The following is a 14,662-nucleotide window of genomic DNA, read 5'->3' as shown; positions in this document are numbered from 1 at the left end:
CTCTCAAGAGTTTTGAGATACTCTACTGAATTAAATTATGTAGCCATCATTTAAAGTTTGGTTTTCTGAGTAGTTTTTTAAAAAGATTTATTTATTCATTTGAGAGAGAGAGGGAATGCAAGCAGTGGGAGAGGGGCAGGGGCAGAGGGAGAGGGAGAAGGAGAAACTCAAGTAGACTGCAATGAGAGTGGAGCCCAACATGGGGCTCGGTTTTAGGACCCTGAGATCATGACCTCAGCTGAAACCAAGAGTTGGATGCCTAACCAACTGTGCCACCCAGGAACCCCCAAATAAGTAATTCCTTTACTTACAGTTAAAAACTCTGATTCTATAAGTCACATCTTAACAATATCTGTCTCTTCTTGTTGGTGCTTGTGAAAGGGGAAGGAAGGAAAAGAGGTATATTTTATAGAGGTCCACCTACCTTCCTGTGCTTAGCCAGCTGATTTCACAGTTCAGACAGAGGTGCTGAATAATGGAAGGACTTTTAGAACCAGAAAACAGCTGAGCCTTCTGGGAAAAGAGCCTCAAAGGTCATTCTGCCAACCTATCAATATTTTGGAGCTGTCTCTCTGAACATGGGATCCTGAGGGAGGGACTAAATTTCATACTCTGCTGCCAGAAGTTTGTGCAGATGGTGTATTTCACATCCTAGAACAGCCTGCAGCTTCTTGTCTTTACTCGGGGATCTCTGCAGAGACTCAGATTGACAGCTTTGCAGGTGAGAACAAAGGAAAATTATGGTTCTGGGACCCCTCATCTCTTTTTGCTTCCTCCACTCAAGTAGAATGAATCAAAATGCCACTGTTGGATGTGGATAAGAATTTCTGAACCCATTTGGGTTGAGAATTATGCCAGGCAAAAAGGAAGCTCTTCCATTTCAGAAACCTGTATCAGGCACCTACTGTGTATAGAGCAATACCCTAGTTCTGTGAGAAATTCTTGACAGTATAAAGTCAGGCTCTTGCTCTGAATTGAAAAAGAAATGTGAGGAGATTAGGGAGCCAGCTTTTGGTAGAGGGGAGACAATCTATCAGCCTCTAGAAGGAATATGCTGGTTTGGGTGACATATAACACAATTTAGAGACATATTATGTAAACATTATCTTATTGCATCCTCTAGTAATATCCTAAGGTAGTCAGATTTTTTTCCTTGGATAAATGATGACCAGGGAAATTAAGTGCCCTGCTTAAAGCTGCAAAGGGATGAGGTAGATTCTAGTAAGAGGACTACAATACAGATGAGATTAACTGTAAATTTAAAACCATAAAAAAATGTAATTTTAAAAAGTCTTAGCTGTAACACTCCTATAATATTATTTGGTGTTTCCCTCTATATTTTCATATTTTTAAAATTTTATTTAAATTCAATTAATTAACATATAGTATATTATTAGTTTCAGAGGTAGAGTTTAGTGATTCATCAGCTGCGTATAACGTCCAGTTCTTGTTACATCACGTGCCCTCCTTAATGCCCATCACCCAGTCACCCCATCCCCCCACCCACCTCCCCTCCAGCAACCCTCAGTTTGTTTCCTATAGTTAAGTGTCTCTTGGTTTGTCTCCCTCTCTGATTTTGTCTTATTTTATTTTCTGATTAGAATTTATGTATTGTCATTTTCTGCTTTTTTTATGTTCATCTTAAGACTCTCCATCTAGCGGCATATATATCATAGCTTTCATGTTAATGGGGCTTAGAGTTGTAAAATAATAATAGTTCATTATTTCTTCTGTAAATTGTCTGAGATTGTGTCTAGTACTTCTCCATAAGTTAGTATTGCTTTACAAAATTGTTCATAGAGCATTTTTCATTTGAATTGTTTTCTTTGGATAAATTCCAAATATTGGAATGGTTTCATCAAAGGTTTCAAAGTGTCCTTTATAAGTCTTTGCCCATTATCAAAGCAGGCAACCACCAAAATGTGTCAGCTCCCTTGAATCTCCTATTTCAGTCAAATGTGTTTATTAAACATCATATTTGTGTTTTTAGTGTGTGTGTGCATGCACGTGCTGAAGGTTTTCAATATTACATCCCCAGTAATCTGGCATCAAATTCAACTTGGCTTCTTATTGTCATGTGACCTTTTTGTGAGATGCTCCTAGCTAATGTCAGATTAATCTTCAAAATATATACTTCTACTGTCTTGATACCATCCAAGCTACAGCACAGCTGCATCTATTCTGGTCTGAGGTCTTTTTCAAGTTCCCATGCCGAGCACACAGTAGGTCTTCTAGAGGTACCTGTTGAATGAATGAGTCTTTACCCTTGGTAAGTGGAGTGACTAAATAGATGGTTATGTTGATACAAATACTTCATAAACCCAATCAGCCAACATTTATTGATTCTTTACTGTGTGTCAGATGGTGTAAAAACACTATGGAAAACAGTATGTGCGTTCCTCAAAAAATTAAAAATAGACACTTAACTAACATATATATATGTATATATGTATACATATATATATATATATATATATATATACATATGTTATGAAATCACAATCTCCAAGAGATATCTGTACCCACAGGTTTACTGCAGCATTATAGACAATAACTAAGACATGGAAACAGCCTAAGTGTCCATAAATGGATGAATGGATACAGAAGTTGTGGTATACATACATGATGGAATATTATCCAGTCATGAGAAAGAAGGAAATCTTGCCATTTGTGACAACATGGATGGACCTTGAGGGCATTATGCCAAGTGGAAGAGGTCAGAGAAAGACAAATACTATATGATCTCACTTATGTACAGAATCTAATAAAGCCAAAGTGAAAGGAACAGAGAGTAGAATAGTGGTTGCTAGGAACTGGGAGTTGGAGGTAATGGGGAAATGTTGGTCAAATGGTACAAACTTCCAGTTATATGATAAATAAGTTCTGGGAATCTAATGTACAGCATGGTGATGATAATTAATATAATACTTGAGAGTTGCTAAAAGAGTAGATCTTAGATGTTCTCACAACAAAAACAGAGATAGTTATGTGATGTGATGGAGGTGTTAACATTATTGTGCCAAGCATTTCACAATGTATCTGTGTATCAAATAATCACACTGCACACATTAAACTCACACAATGTTAGTTTCAATTATATATTAGTAAAGCTGGGGAAAAAAGGAAAAAAAATACAATCATTGCCCTAGTGGGTCTGGTCAAGATCTCCCCTCAAATCATGAAGGGAATTCAAGGTTAAGTGAAGGGACTGCTTCACTGGCAGGAATCCAAATAACTGACAAGAACCTGGGGAAAAGGGAGCACATGTGAAAAAATCAGAACATTAATTTACCCAAGAATTTCCCACCATGTTAAAGCTGAGGCTCACAGGAATGGAAATCTTGTCAGTTCTTGCAGGCTCTGACCTTGGCAGATTGGATGTCCTATAGAAGACAGGTTCCTTCATTAGGGGGATAAACACCCTGGCTCAGAAGACAGAGAAGCTGAAAGCAAACCCAAGGGACAGTGAAGCACTTGCCAGCCCAGGCACAGCCTCATGTCATGAAGTTAGCAACTAAATGCCAGATGCTTCAACTCTGTCCTCCAAATCTCCCCTAGGAAACTCTCATGTGGCCCACTGTAGCTGGAACCAGGCAAGGAAAGGAATTCCAGGAAAGGTAGTTCAGCCTAGCTGGGGTGAGGCCTTACAAAGCCGGTACAGTTAGTTCTCAATCAAGATTTATTGAGTGACTGAATAAGTGAATGGATGAATAGATCAGTTTCAAAAGGAAGAACCCTAAGGCCATATGATCTATGAACAACTGAAAGGTCATGCAGAGAAGAGCTATTCTTTTATAGAGAGGAGTAAGCAAAGCCCATGGAGTGTTTTTCTGCATGCCAATGATGGCTCAGGCTGAGGGTGGCTCAAAGTCCAGAGGCCGGTGTGGAGGGGAGATGCTTAATTAAAGTTTACACAACTGTTTTGATGGATCAGTGAGGATAAACAGTCAAATTAACCATTTATGAAGAGTGAACAGGGCTGGAAAATCCAATGTGGGGAAATGGGATGCAGAAGGGGCAGGACCAGTACAGCTCAGAGAACGTTCTACCCAAGTTTAGCCTATTCTTGGTAGGGACTGTTAAGAAGGGGTTATATGCTGACTCAGTCTAGAGGAAGAAGAGAAATTTAACCAACATTTAGTTAACAAGCAGTTTGTTTTGATATATCATTGGATGACTCAGCTCAGTTAATCATTTATAAGGCAGAGATTGGGAATTTGGAGGGTCGGTGTCTGGCCTTGTCATAGGCAATAGGTAAGCAGTGAGTCTTATTAAGGCAGGTGGGAGGAAGAAAGAGTCCTTGCATAAGCCCTTCCAGGAACACAAAGTAGATGGAGGGATTTCTTTAACCAGTGCTATTTTCCAGGATAACATTCCTACAATGTGGGTAAAACTCCACATTGTAAGTCCCTCAGATAATTGCATTTATTGAAATACATTTTGACCTCAGTCTTTTGGCCTGCTTTGGGAATTAGCTCTACAAATCTTGCTTTAATGATTTGAAGGTATTGTTGTTTTTTTAAAGTTTTTATTTAAATTACAGTTAGTTAACATACAGTGTAATATTAGTTTCAGGTGTACAATATAGTGATTCAACACTTCCATACAACACCCGGTGCTCATCATAGTAAGTGCACCACTTAATTCCTATCACCTATTTCACCCATCCCCCGGCCCACCTCCCCTCTGGTAACCATCAATGTGTTCTCTATCGTTAAGACTCTGTTTCTTAGATTCTCTCTCTCTCTCTTTTTTCCCTTTGCTTGTTTGTTTTGTTTCTTAAATTTCATGAGTGAAATCATATGGTATTTGTCTTTCTCTGGTTTATTTCCCTTAGCATAATACTCTCTAGCTCCATCCATGTCATTGCAAATGGCAAGATGTCATTCTTTTTGATGGCTGAGTAATATTCCAGTGTGTGTGTGTGTGTGTGTGTGTGTGTGTGTGTGTGTGTGTGTGTGTGTGTGTGTGTGTATACATACACATCTTCTTTATCCATTCATCAGTGGACGGACATTTGGGCTCTTTCCAAAATTTGGCTATTATAGATAATGCTGCTATAAACATTGGGAGTACATGTATCCCTTTGAATTAGTATTTTTGTATTCTTTGGGTAAACACCTAATAGTTTAATTGCTGAATTGTAGGGTAATTCTATTTTTAACTTTTGGAGGAACCACCATACCATTTTCCAGAGTGGCTGCACCAGTTTGAAATCCCACCAACAGTGCAAGAGTGTTCCCCTTTCTTCACATCCTGATCAGCACCTGTTGTTTCATGTGTTGTTGAGTTTAGCCATTCTGACAGGTGTAAGGTGATATCTCACAGTAGTTTTGATATTCATTTCCCTGATAATCAGTGATTGTTGAGCATCTTTTCATGTACCTGTTGGCCATCTGTATGTCTTCTTCAGAAAAATGTCTATTCATGTCTTCTGCCCATTTCTAATAGGATTATTCATTTTTTAGGTGTTGAGTTTTATAAGTTCTTTGGTATATAGTTGGTATTTTGAATACTAACCCTTTATCAGATATGTCATTTGCAAATACCTTCTCCCATTCCATAGTTTGCCTTTTAGTTTTGTTGATTGTTTCCTTTGCTGTGCAAAAGCATTTTATATTTATGAAGTCTGAATATTTCATTTTTGCTTTTGTTTCCCTTCCCTCTGGGGACATATCTAGAAAGAAGTTGCTATGGCCGATGTCAAACTACTGCCTGTCTTCTCTTCTAGGATTTTTCTGGTTCCAAGTCTCACATTTAGGTATTTAATCCATTTTGAATTTATCTTTGTGTATGATGTAAGAAAGTGATCTAGTTTCATTCTTTTGCATGTTGCTGTCCAGTTTTCCCAACACTGTTTGTTGAAGAGACTGTCTTTTCCCCACTGGATATTCTTTCCTGTTTTGGTAAAGATTAATTGACCATATAGTCGTGGGTTCATTTCTTGGTTTACTTTTTTTTAATTATTTTTTTATTGTTATGTTAATCACCATACATTACATCATTAGTTTTTGATGTAGTGTTCCATGATTCATTGTTTGTGCATAACACCCAGTGCTCCATGCAGAATGTGCCCTCTTTAATACCCATCACCAGGCTAACCCATTCCCCCACACCCCTCCCCTCTAGAACCCTCAGTTTGTTTTTCAGAGTCCATCGTCTCTAATGGTTCATCTCCCCCTCCGACTTACTCCCCTTCATTCTTCCCCTCCTGCTATCTTTTTTTTTCTTAACAAATCTTGCATTATTTGTTTCAGAAGTACAGATCCGTGATTCATCAGTCTTGTACAATTCACAGCGCTCACCATAGCACATACCCTCCCCAATGTCTATCACCCAGGCACCCAATCCCTCGCACCCCCCACCACTCCAGCAACCCTCAGTTTGCTTCCTGAGATTAAGAATTCCTCATATCAGTGAGGTCATATGATACATGTCTTTCTCTGATTGACTTATTTCACTCAGCATAACACCCTCCAGTTCCATCCACGTCGTTGCAAATCACAAGATCTCATTCCTTTTGATGGCTGCATAATATTCCATTGTGTATATATACCACTTCTTCTTTATCCATTCATCTGTCGATGGACATCTTGGCTCTTTCCACAGTTTGGCTATGGTGGACATTGCTGCTATAAACATTGGGGTGCACGTACCCCTTTGGATCCCTACATTTGTATCTTTGGGGTAAATACCCAGTAGTGCAATTGCTGGATCATATGGAAGCTCTATTTTCAACTGTTTGAGGAACCTCCATACTGTTTTCCAGAGTGGTTGCACCAGCTTGCATTCCCACCAACAGTGTAGGAGGGTTCCCCTTCCTCCACATCCCTGCCAACATCTGTCGTTTCCTGACGTGTTAATTTTAGCCATTCTGATGGGTGTGAGGTGGTATCTCATTGAGGTTTGGATTTCCCTGATGCTGAGCAATGTTGAGCACTTTTTCATGTGTCTGTTGGCCATTTGGATGTCTTCTTTGGAAAAATGTCTGTTCATGTCTTCTGCCCATTTCTTGATTGGATTATTTGTTCTTTGGGTGTTGAGTTGGATAAGTTATTTATAGATTTTGGATACTAGCCCTTTATCTGATATGTCATTTGCAAATATTTTCTCCCATTCTGTCGGTTGTCTTTTGGTTTTGTGGACTGTTTCTTTTGCTGTGCAAAAGCTTTTTATCTTGAGAAAATCCCAATAGTTCATTTTTGCCCTGGCTTCCCTTGCCTTTGGCAATGTTTCTAGGAAGAAGTTGCTGTGGCTGAGGTCGAAGAGGTTGCTGCCTGGGCTCTCCTTTAGGATTTTGATGGACTCCTGTCTCACGTTTAGGTCTTTCAACTATTTGGAGTCTATTTTTGTGTGTGGTGTAAGGAAATGGTCCAGTTTCATTCTTCTGCATGTGGCTGTCCAATGTTCCCAACACCATTTGTTGAAGAGAATGTCTTTTTGCCATTGGACATTCTTTCCTGCTTTGTCAAAGATGAGTTGACCATAGAGTGGAGGGTCCATTTCTGGACTCTCGATTCTGTTCCATGGATCTATGTGTCTGTTTTTGTGCCAGTACCATACTGTCTTGGTGATGACAGCTTTGTAATAGAGCTGGAAGTCCAGAATTGTGATGCCGCCAGCTTTGCTTTTCTTTTTCAAGATTCCTCTGGCTATTCGGGGTCTCTTCTGGTTCCATACATATTTTAGGATTATTTGTTCCATTTCTTTGAAAAAGTGGATGGTATTTTGATGGGGATTGCATTGAATGTGTAGATTGCTCTAGGTAGCACTGACATCTTCACAATGTTTGTTCTTCCAATCCATGAGCATGGAACGTTTTTCCATTTCTTTGTGTCTTCTTCAATTTCTTTCATGAGCATTTTATAGTTTTCTGAGTACAGATCCTTTGCCTCTTTGGTTAAATTTATTCCTAGGTATCTTATGGTTTTGGGTGCAATTGTAAATGGGATCGACTCCTTGATTTGTCTCTCTTCTGTCTTGTTGTTGGTGTATAAGAATGCCACTGATTTCTGTGCATTGATTTTATATCCTGCCACTTTACTGAATTCCTGTATGAGTTCTAGCAGTTTTGGGGTGGAGTCCTTTGGGTTTTCCACATACAGTATCATATCATCTGCAAAGAGTGAGAGTTTGACTTCCTCTTTGCTGATTTGGATGCCTTTGATTTCTTTTTGTTGTCTGATTGCTGTGGCTAGGACTTCCAATACTATGTTGAATAGCAGTGGTGAGAGTGGACATCCCTGCCGCATTCCTGACCTTAGGGGAAAAGCTCTCAGCTTTTCCCCATTGAGAATGATATTCGCTGTAGGTTTTTCATAGATGGCTTTTATGAGATTGACGTATGTACCCTCTATCCCTATACTCTGAAGAGTTTTGATCAAGAAAGGATGCTGTACTTTGTCAAATGCTTTTTCTGCATCTATTGAGAGGATCATATGATTCTTGTTCTTTCTTTTGTTAATGTATTGTATCACGTTGATTGATTTGCGGATGTTGAACCAGCCTCACAGCCCAGGGATAAATCCCACTTGGTCGTGGTGAATAATCCTTTTAATGTCCTGTTGGATCTTATTGGCTAGTATTTTGGTGAGAATTTTTGCATCCATGTTCATCAAGGATATTGGTCTGTAATTCTCCTTTTTGATGGGGTCTTTGTCTGGTTTTGGGATCAAGGTAATGGTGGCCTCATAAAATTAGTTTGGAAGTTTTCCTTCCATTTCTATTTTTTGGAACAGTTTCAGGAGAATAGGTATTAATTCTTCTTTAAATGTCTGAGAGAATTCCCCTGGGAAGCCATCTGGCCCTGGGCTTTTGTTTCTTGGGAGATTTTTGATGACTGCTTCAATTTCCTTAGTGGCTATAGGTCTGTTCAGGTTTTCTATTTCTTCCTGGTTCAATTTTGGTAGTTGATACGTCTCTAGGAATGCACCCATTTCTTCCAGGTTATCTAATTTGCTGGCATAGAGTTGCTCATAATATGTTCTTATAATTGTTTGTATTTCTTTGGTGTTGGTTGTGATCTCTCCTCTTTCATTCATGATTTTGTTGATTTGGGTCATTTCTCTTTTCTTTTTGATCAGTCTGGCCAGGGGTTTGTCAATCTTGTTAATTCTTTCAAAGAACCAGCTCCTAGTTTCGTTGATCTGTTCTACTCTTCTTTTGGTTTCTAGTTCATTGATTTCTGCTCTGATCTTTATTTCTCTTCTCCTGCTGGGTTTAGGCTTTATTTGCTGTTCTTTCTCCAGCTCCTGTAGGTGTAGGGTTAGGTTGTGTATTTGAGACCTTTCTTGTTTCTTTAGAAAGGCTTGTATTGCTATATACTTTCCTCTCAGGACTGCCTTTGCTGTATCCCAAAGATTTTGAACAGTTGTGTTTTCATTTTCATTGGTTTCCATGAATTTTTTTAATTCTTTAATTTCCTGGTTGACCCATTCATTCTTTAGTAGGATGCTCTTTAGCCTCCATGTATTTGAGTTCTTTCCGACTTTCCTCTTGTGATTGTGTTCTAGTTTCAAAGCATTGTGGTCTGAAAATATGCCGGGAATAATCCCAATCTTTTGGTACTGATTGAGACCTGATTTGTGACCTAGGATGTGATCAGTTCTGGAGAATGTTCCATGGGCACTAGAGAAGAATGTGTATTCTGTTGCTTTGGGATGGAATGTTCCGAATATGTCTATAAAGTCCATTTGGTCCAGTGTTTCATTTAAAGTCTTTTGATGCCTGTTTCCTTCCCCACATTAGGTAAGTTCTCTGCTATTATTTGCTCAAATATACCTTCTGCCCCTCTCTCTCTTTCTTCTTCTTCTGGGATCCCAATTATTCTAATGTTGTTTCGTCTTATCGTATCGCTTATCTCTCGACTTCTGCCCTTGTGATCCTGTAGTTGTTTATCTCTCTTTTTCTCAGCCTCTTCATTTTCCATCATTTGGTCTTCTATATCACTGATTCTTTCTTCTGCCTCATTTATCCTAGCAGTTAGTGCCCCCATTTTTGATTGCACCTCATCAATAGCCTTTTTGATTTCGACTTGGTTAGATTTTAGTTCTTTTATTTCTCCAGAAAGGGTTTCTCTAATAACTTCCACGCTTTTTTCAAGCCCAGCTAGTATCTTTAAAGTCATGATTCTGAACTCTAGGTCCGACATCGTACCAATGTCAGTATTGAGTAGGTCCCTGGCAGACGGTACTACCTCTTGTTCTTTTTGTTGAGGTGATTTTTTTCGTCTTGTCGTTTTGTCCAGAGGAGAACAGATGCATGAGAGAACAGAATGCTAACAGGTTAACAATGTCTCCAGCAAATATACTCTATACAAATCAGAAAAGGCCTGAAACCAGGGGACAAGAAAGGGAAAGAAAGAAGAGAAAAAAAAAAAAAAAGGAAAAAGAAAAAGATAAAAACAAACAAAAACAGAACAAAACAAAAAAAAGAATATGATCAAATATGATCAGGCTAGTGCATAGATCAGTGCCACACACTAGCTTTTGGGCATATTTTGGTGTGTTAGAAGAAAGTGCCTGCTAAAATTTTAAAGGAAGAAAGACTTATATGTGTACAAAATAAGGGTTGATACAATGAAGGGATGGCAGATGACTGTAAAGATGAAAATTATAAAAGATTTTATAAAAGGAATTGATAAGATAAGAAGTTGTTTTTGAAAAAGAAAGAAGATTTAAAAAGAAAAAGAAAAAAGAAAAAAAGGGAGAGAATGTGATCAGGCAGAAGAATAGAACAAAGCCATACACTAGTGATTTAGGGTATATTTTGATCTGTTAGAAGAAATTGTATCTCAAAATTTTAAAGAGAGAACAACTTATATATATATGCCAAAAATAAGGGTAACTACTATGAAGGGATAAAAATATGACTCTAAAAATGAAAAATAAAAAATGTTTTTTTAAAAAGGGTATTGATAAGATGTTGTTTGAAAAAGGGAAAAAGAAAAATTCAAAAAAAAACAGTTAAAAAAGTTAACTTTGAAAAACTAATGAATTATGGTAAAAAAGCCATGAATTCTATGTGCAGTATTCCCCTAGCGCTGGAGTTCTCCCGTTCTCCTTGATCGGTAAACTTGGTCTTGGCTTGCTGGCTGTTCGTGCTGATCTGGGGGAGGGGCCTGTTGCCGTGGTTCCCAAATGTCTTTGCCGGAGGTGGAATTGCCCTGCCCTTGTTGGTCCGGGATAAGCAAGCTGCTCCGGTTTGCTCTCAGGAGCTTTTGTTCCCTGCAAGCTCTCGGTACAGCTTTGGAGGACCAGGGTGAAAATGGTGGCCTCCCAATCTCCACCGGGAGGAGCTGAGAACTCGGGGCCCCACTCCTCAGTGCGCCCCCAGAGAAAAGCAGTCACTCCCGTCTCCCCGGTCTCCGGCCGCACTTCGTGCTCACCCGGCCTGTGACCGAGCGTTTCTATCTCTGGCACCCGACCCCGTGTGGAGTCTCCAAACCCAGCAGATCCCTGCGGTGCGTTCCCGCACCGCTCCTCCCAGGGGAGGAAGGGGAGTCTCCCCGGATCTGCCGCTTGTTGGGTCCCTGCTGGAGGAGCAGTGGCCCGACTGGGCCGCGGATCACAGTTTATGGCAACCCCGAGCTGAGAGCCCGCGCCTCGGCTCTGTCTCTGCAGCCGGCTTCCCTGCTCCGATACCTGAGAGCTCTGCCGCACTCAGGCACCCCCGGTTTTTCTGTGACCCCAGGGGTCCTGAGACCACACTGTCCCGCGAGGGTTCCACCCCCCGCTTAGCCACTGCAGCGACGTCCCTCCGCGGAGCCGACTTCTAAAAGGTCCGATTTTGTGCTCCGCGGCTCTATCACTTGCCAGAAGTGGCCGACGGAGGCCCCCTCCCTCGCCGTCTATCCCCCCGAATATCGCCTCGGTTTCACTTCTCCGCACGTCCTACCTTCCAGAAAGTGGTCGCTTTTCTGTTCAGAGTGTTGTTACTATTCTTATCTTCGATCTTCTGTTGCGTTCGTAGGTGTTCAGAATGGTTTGATCCCTATTCAGCTGAATTCCTGAGACCAGACGAAATCCAGGTCTCCTACTCCTCCACCATTTTGCTCTAATCTCCTCTTGGTTTTCTATTGTCTTGTATTGATCTGTGTGTCTACTTTTCTGCCAGTACCATACTGTCTTTATCACTACAGCTTTGTGACATAACTTGAAGTAGAGATTGTGAGGCCTCTCGCTTTGTTTTTCTTTTTCAAGGTTGCTTTGGCTAGGTCTTTTGTGGTTCCATACAAATTATAGAATTGTTTGTTCTAGCTCTGTGAAAAATGTTGTTGGTTTTTTGATAGGGATTGCATTAAATATATAGATTACCTAGGGTCGTATAAACACTTTAACAATATTTCTTCTTCCAATTCATGAGCAAGGAACGTTTTTCCGTTTTTTTGTGTCCCCTTCAATTTCTTTTTTTTTTTTAAGATTTTGTTTATTTATTTGAGAGAGAGAGCACAAATGGGGGGAGGGGCAGAGGGAGAGGGAGGAGCAGACTCTATGCTGAGCAGGGAGCCCGATGTGGGGCTGGATTCCAGGACCTGGGGATCATGACCTGAGCCAAATGCAGACGCTTAGCCGACTGAGCCACCCAGGTGACATTCAATTTCTTTCATCAGCATTTTATAGTATTCAGAGTACAGGTCTTTCACCTCTTTGGCCAGGTTTATTCCTAGGTATCTTACTGTTTTTGGTGCAATGGTAGGTGAGATGGATTCCTTAATTTCTCTTCCTACTGTTTTATTATTGGTGTATAGAAATGCAACAGATTTCCATACATTCATTTTGTATCCTCTGACTTTCCTGAATTCATGTATCAGTTCTAGAAGGTTTTCAGTAGTCTTTTGGGTTTCCTATATATAGTAACATGTCATCTGCAAAGAGTGAGTTTTAATTTTTTAAAAAAATTTTATTTATTTATTTGACAGAGAGAGAGACAGCGAGAGAGGGAACACAAGCAGGGGGAGTGGGAGAGGGAGAAGCAGGGAGCCTGATGCAGGGCTTGATCCCAGGACCCTGGGATCTGAGCCAAAGGCAGACGCGTAACGACTGAGCCACCCAGGCGTCCCGAGTGACTTTTAATTTTTCCTTGATGATTTGGATGCCTTAATTTCTTTTTGTTGTCTGATTGCTGTGGCTAGAACATCCAGTAATATGTTAAATAACAGTGGTGAGAGTGGACATCCCTGTCTTGTTCCTGACCGTAGAGGAAAAGCTCTCAGTTTTTCACCACTGAGGATGATATTAGCTGTGAGTTTTCCATATATGGCTTTTATTATGTTGAGATATGTTTCCTCTAACCCTATTTTCTTGTGGGTTTTTTTTTTAATCATGAATGGATGTTGTACTTTGTCAAATGCTTTTTCTGCATCTATTGGACCATATAGTTCTTATCCTTTCTTTTATTAATGTGGTGTATCACACTGATTGATTTGTTTATACCATTCTTGCATCCCAGGAATAAATTCCACTTGATTGAGGTGAATAATTTTTTAAATGTCATTGGATTCAGTTTTCTAGTATTTTATTGAGAATTTTTGCATCCATGTTCACCAGGTATATTGGCCTGGAGATCTCTTACTTATTGTCATCTTTATCTGGATTTGGTATCAGGGTAATGCTGGCCTCATAGAATGAATTTGGAAGTTTTCTTTTCTATTTTTTGGAATAATTTGAGAAGAATAAGGATCAACTCTTTAAATATTTGGTAGAATTCACCTGTGAAGCCACTGGGTTCTGGACTTCTGTTTGCTGGGAGTTTTTTGATTACTGATTCAATTTCTTTGCTGCTTATGGGTCTGCTCAGGTTTTCTATTTCTTCCTGTTTCAAATTTGGTAGTTTATATGTTTGTAGGAATTTATCCATATCTTCTAGGTTGTCTGATTTATTAGCATATGGTTTTTCATAAGATTCTCTTACAATTGTTGGTATTTCGGTGGTGTTGGTTGTTATCTCTCCTCTCTCATTTATGATATTATTTATTTGGGTCATTTCTCTTTTCTTTTTGATAAGTCTGGCCAGTGGTTTATCAATTTTATTAATTTTTTTTCGTTTTTATGCTTATTAATAGTTTAATGTATGAAAGGAGTTATAAATTTTTTCAAAGAACCAACTCCTGGCTTCATTGATCTGTTCTACTGTTTTTTTAGTTTTTACATCATTTATTTTTGCCCTAGTTTTTATTATTTCCTTCCTTCTGCTGGCTTTAGGCTTTATTTGCTATTCTTTTTCTAGTTCCTTAGATGTAAAGTTAGGTTGTTTATTTGAGATTTTTCTTGCTTCTTGAGATAGACCTGTATTGCTATATTCTTCCCTCTTAGGATTGCTTTTGCTACATCCCAAAGGTTTTGGACTATTTTTTTTTTTTTTACTAAAATAAATAATTTATTTTCTTTATCTCTAGACTATTTTTTTATTATGTTGTTAGTCACCATACAGTACATCATTAGTTTTTGATGTAGTGTTCAATGCTTCATTAGTTCCATATAAAACCCAGAGCTCATTACAACACATGCCCTCCTTAATACCCATCACCCGGCTACCCCATCCCCCGAACCCCCTCCCATTTGAAACCCTCAGATTGTTTCCCAGAGTCCATAATCTCTCATGGTTCATCTCTCCCTCTGATTTCCTCCCCTTTAGTTTTCCCTTCCTTCCCCTAATGTCCTCC

General features: G+C 39.5%; 1 long non-coding RNA gene across 1 annotated transcript in view; it reads right to left on the bottom strand.

Moving 5' to 3' along the window:
- LOC113915070 overlaps nt 1-14,662 on the bottom strand; it is a 153,213-nt gene that overhangs the window by 50,939 nt on the left and 87,612 nt on the right. The window lies entirely within an intron of this gene.

The sequence above is a fragment of the Zalophus californianus genome, chromosome 11, assembly GCF_009762305.2.
Source record: "Zalophus californianus isolate mZalCal1 chromosome 11, mZalCal1.pri.v2, whole genome shotgun sequence".
NCBI classification, from domain to species: Eukaryota; Metazoa; Chordata; class Mammalia; order Carnivora; family Otariidae; genus Zalophus; species Zalophus californianus.
The sequence above is the reverse complement of the archived record's forward strand: the minus strand, read 5'-3'. Positions and strand labels throughout refer to the sequence as shown.